Below are 6,025 nucleotides of genomic sequence, written 5' to 3' on the forward strand. Positions count from 1 at the left end.
AAGGACTTATATAAAAAATATACTTAGAACTCTATTGGGGTATTATTGACACAATATTATATTAGTTTCAGGTGTATAGCATAATGATTTGGTATTTGTATATATTGCAAAATGATCAACTCAAAAATGTGGTGACAAATAACCTGTTTTTAAGTAAAAGGGCCAAAGACCTTAACAGATTCCTCACCAAAGAAGATATACAGATGGCAAATAACCATATGAAAAGATGCTTAACACTATGTGTCATTAGGGAAACGCAAGTTAAAACAGCAATGTGTTCCAGCTATGCACCTATTAGAATGGCTAAAATACAGAAAACTAACTAGACCAATGCCTGATGAGGATGTGGATCAAGAGGGACTCTTAGTCATTGCTGATGGGAATGGAAAACGGTAAAGCGACTTTGGAAAACAGTTAGGCAGTTTCTTACAAAGCTCAATATAGTCTTACCATATGATCCAGCAGTCGTGCTCCTAGGTACTTGCACAACTGACTTGAAAACCTAGAGCCATACAAAACTGCACATGAATGTTTGTAGCAGCTTTATTCACAAAAAAGAAATGCTGGAAACAACCACGATGTCCTTCAATAGGTGAATGGATAAACAAACTGTGGTGTATCCATACAATGGAGTACTATTCAGTGGAAAAAAGAGTGAGCTATCAAGCCATGCAAAGACATGGATAAATCTTTAATGAATATTGCTAAGTGAAAGATAGCAGTCTGAAAAGGCTACAAACTATGTGATTCCATTTACGTGACATTTTTTAAAAGGAAAATTTTAGAAATAGTAAACAAATTAGTAGGTGCCACGAGTTCAAAATTGGAGAAATTTGAATAGATGAAGCCCAGGGAAACTTTTAGGGCAGTTAAACTATTCTATATGATATTGTATTGGTGGCTACATGACAGTATATATTTTTCAAAACTCACGGAAATTTATAGCACAAAGATTGGACCTTAATGTATGCAAATTAAAAAATATTATTTAGGAAGTCAGTGGATCCCATATTGGAATGGAGACTATGACAAAATAATCTAAATATTTTACAGATATGTTACATAATCTTACTGAATGGGTAGGTGAAAAAGGTGCTAACCTAAGTAACTTTGGAAATGAATAAGAACTCAAAGACTAAAGGCAAAAGAAACTGTACATAAGCACTGTATTCTAGTTGATAGTACTATGTCCTATGGGAGGTATAGATTAAGAATGCTGAGACCACTGTACATGTAAACTAGAATTGAACAATTAAGTGTTGGGGTAACATATGGCAGGACCTAGGTTTCTCACAGTTGGAGTGGTTGAAGATAAGCAAAGGAGAGAAGACTAGGATGAGCTATGTATTTCTCGATTAGAGTTGGAGACGTCAGTATGAACTTATGTTTAGCTTAATATAGATACAGATGAATATATATAGACATAATTATAGTATACTGGGGTTAGTCTACACACACATATTTCTTACTTCTGCCAACTGAGAGGACCTAGAAGCAAAGTTAACTCTCTAGCAATAAGCATATCCAGGGCTCAGAACTTGTTTTCTATCATTCTAGAATAAAGAAACAGAAATCTTCGAATAAATGATTGATTATAGGGCTAGGCAGAGAATATGTAAATGGACCCTGTAACATCTTCTTATACTGACACAGAATAAGAAAGTTCTCCAAACAAACAACCCATTCTAGTCAATGTATGTCAAATGGACACAGGAGCCTACTGAAAGACCTCCTAACGGTGAAAGCTGGAAGAATTTGAGCAAGAAAATAAATATTGGATAAAAATTAAAAATGAGTATTGGATTTTAACTTCAAATATCGAGTAAATATCCATGAGTCCATACTGATATAAATGATTGGATTATAAATAAATTGGAGAGAATTGACAAATCTCCCATGGAGAAAATTTATGTAAATACTTCCTGCTCAAGAAGGAAGTATTTACATAACTCCTTATTCCTTAAGTGTGGGGTGTACCTAATGACTTTCTTCCAAAAGTACACTATGGAAAATGGAGTTAAAGACTAACTTTATAGTGGATAAATCTGACAAAAACTACTTCAACCAGGCGATCATGGTTAACATCAACAGTGACAAGTTGTGTGTTGATAGTATGTTCCCTTGATATAATGAGATGAGAATAGCACTTTACTTCTGTGGTCTTCCTCTCAAAAACACATAACCCCAGTGTAACTGTGAGAACACCAGAAATCTCAATTGAGGGACATTATTCAAAATACCTGAGCAGTATTCCTCGTAACTGAAGATCATCAAAAAACGAGGAGTCTGAGAAACTCACAACCAAGAAGAGGCTAAAGAGACATAAATACTAAATGTATTGTGGTTTCCCGAATGGTATACTGGAAGTGGAAAAGGATGGTAGGTGAAAACTAATGATATTTGAACAAAATATGGACATTAGTTAATAATATATTAATATTTTTTATTAATATGACAAATGTACCCTACTACTATAAAATGTTAAAATTAGGGCAAAGTGGATGTGAGGTATATCGGAAATCTGTAATATCCTTTTCTGTAAGTTGAATTCTATTCTATAATAAAAATTTAAATAAAAGAATAAATCAATGCTTGGAAAAAAATGTCAATTTTTTCATTAAGTTCTTTGAGTTAATTATATGCCATCAATTCTATAGCAGCATTTTCTTGTGTATGTTTGTTATCTGCCATTTGCCTTTCCTGCTACTTGCCTTTCTTTCTTCTTTTAATGTTAAATATTGGATCTTGTTCTGGTTCCTGTTTATATTACTTATCTTTAAATAAGGTGATTTTTCTTCACAGTTATTTGAAAATAATTTGTGTGGGGAATGGTTAAGGTTGGATTTCTGGGCAAGCAGAAACTTCTATTTTATAGTGAAGTTCCTCATGATAAGTTTGAGAGAGAATTTTTTTAGCCTCTGTTTCTCCCCAGGGATTAGCAGTTTATAAGGCTGTTGATAATTCTGAGAATTTCCTCAACGCATTGTAATGGAAAAATTGCATCCTCCCATGATAGCTTTCCTGTGTGTTTCCTTAATCAACCCCACCTCTCATATTATTACTTATAGCCACAGGGGCTCTCAGAGTCATTCTCTGTACCCAGATAAATAGTGCTGACTTGTTAATTTTCTCCCAAATTAATGCAATTGCAATAACCATCCCTTTGGGAATTTGGGGGGACCAAAAAGCATTTTAAAGTTCACCTGGAAGGAAACATATGCAGGAATGACCAAGAAAGTTTTGAAAAAAGAATAGTAAGCAGAGATTTGACATATGAGATACTGAAATATGTAGTAAAGATGCATTAATCAAAATATTATGATACTGGCTTAAGAATGGACAGGGAGATCAGTGAAATAGAACACAAACTACAGAAGTGTCATTTTTACATGAATTTAATTTAGGGTAAAGGAGATATCTTGTACGTGATACTTCATTTTCTTCCCAATGAATAATCCCATGTCCACTTTGTCCCTTTGCAATACTTTCTCCACACTGTAGGATTATAGTGCTCTAAAAATCACAGATATGATTATATCATTTTCCTGCTTAAAACTTAGGCTAAACAATGCCCAGATCTTGGTTTCTATATTTTATCATTCATTAAAAGGAACCAGGGCAAGTTGGAGAAATGGATGATTCTAGGGCTGAGGCAGAAAGCTTCACAATGAAAAAGTATGGGTATGTCACAGGGGCATAGAAGCTAACCGGAAAGAGCCCTCAATGGTCAAAGCTGGAACAATGTGAGCAACAAAATAAATAGCACGGTATTGGATTATAATTTAAAGTATTAAAAAATGCACAAATCTATACTGACATAAGTAAAATATTCCATAAATAAATGAATGAGGAAGAAAAGACAAATCTTCCTTACAGAAAAATTACAAATATTATATATAGATACTTACTCCAGGAGGTGGAGCTAAACCTTCCTTTACTGTGGGCTGGACTTAATGACTCTATCCCAAAGAACAGAGTATGGAAAGGGAAAATCACAGCTTTACAGAGGAGAAACTCAGTTACCATTACCTTAGCGATGGAGGTTAACATCACCAGTGATAAGTCATATGGATATTATGTACCGCTTGATATGAAGTGCTAGGATATAATACTTCACCTTGAAGTGTTATTTCCAAAAACCCAAAACACAATCTGATCATGAGATGGACATTCCACAAGACATATGACCAGTTCTCCTCAAAACTGCAAAGTTGATGAAAAACTAGGAAAGACAGACTACCAGAGGACACTAAGGAGGAGACATGGCAACTAAATGCAATGTGGTATCTTGGATGGGGTACTGGGACAGAAAAGCACATTAATGGAATAACTCATGAAATATAAATAAAGTCTAGAATTTTGTTAACAGTAATATACCAATGTTGACTTCTTAATTTTGAGAAATATACCACAGTAATATAAGATTATCATCTTACATGACAGGGTGAAGACTATATGGGGAATCTTTGTATTCTCTTTATAACTTATCTATAAATGCGTGTATCTTGAGAAACTAGACACTTTTCCCCTAAGATCAGGAACAAGAATGTCCTCTCTCACTACTCCTATTCAACCTCATACTGTAAGTCCTAGGTAAAGCAATAATAAAGAAAAGGAAATAATGGGTACACAGATTGGGAAGGAAGAAATAAAATTGTCTTTGTTCACAGATGACATGACTATCTATGTAGGAATCCCAAAGAATCAGCAATAACAAAAAAAATCCTGGAACTAGTAAACAAGTATAAGCAAGATTACAGAATGCAAGTCAATGTGAAAAATTCAGTTGCTTTTCCATATGTCAGCAATGAACAATTAGAATTTGAAATTAAAAACACAATGCCATTTACATTAGCACAGTAAAAAATAGAAATGAATCTAACAGAATATATGTAGGATCTACATGAGGAAAACTATAAAACTCTGCTGAATGAAATCAAACTAGATTTAAATAAATGGAGAGATATTCCATGTCCATGGATAGGAAGACTCAATATTGTTAAGATGTCACTTCTTTCCAACTTGATCTATAGATTCAATGCAATCCCAATCTAAATCCCTGCAAGTTATTTTGTAGATACCAACTGATTTTACAGCTTATGTGGAAAACGAAAGACCCAGAATAGCAAACACAATACTGAAGTTAGACAAATAGATCAATGGAAAGAATATAAAGCTCAAACATAGACCCACATAAATATAGTTAACTGATTTTTGATAGAGGAGCAAAGGCAATATAATGGAGTAAGGATAGTCTTTCAATAAATTGTACTGGAACCATTGGACATCCATATGCCAAAAAAAAAGAATGTTGACACAGACCTTACACCTTTAAAAAATTAACTCAAAGTGCATCATAGACCTAAATGTAAAATGCAAAAGTACAAAATTTCTGGAAGATAACATGGGAGGAAAATTAGATGACCTTAGGGTTTGCAATGAGTTTTAGATACAAGACTAAAAGCGCAATCTATGAAAGAAAAAATTGGCAATTTGGACTTTATTAAAATTAAGAATTTCTATTATTTGAAAGATTAAGAGACTGAAAAGAAAAAACATAGACTGAGAGAAAATATCTGGAGAGCACTTATCTGATAAAAGACTTGTATCCAAAATATACAAAGAATCTTTAAAACTCAACAATAAGGAAACAGATGAACCAGTTAAAAAGTTGGCAAATGTCCTGAACAGACATTCCACCAACAAAAATATTCAGGGGCAAGTAAGCATATGAAATTATGATCAATATCATATCTCATTAGAGTATTGCAAATTAAAATAGCAATGAGAAACCATTACACAACTGTTAGAATGGCAAATACACAAAAACTCATGATACCAAATGCTGGAGAGGATGCAGAGCAACAGGAACTCTCATTCATTGCTTGTGGGAATGCAAAATGGTACTGCCACTTAGGAAAAGAGTTTGGCAGTTTCTTACAAATCTAAAAATAGCCTTACCATATGATCCGGCAATTGCACTCCTAGGTATTTATCCTATTGAGTTGAAAACTTATATCCCTAT

Source organism: Equus przewalskii, chromosome X, assembly GCF_037783145.1.
Source record: "Equus przewalskii isolate Varuska chromosome X, EquPr2, whole genome shotgun sequence".
Lineage (NCBI taxonomy): Eukaryota > Metazoa > Chordata > Mammalia > Perissodactyla > Equidae > Equus > Equus przewalskii.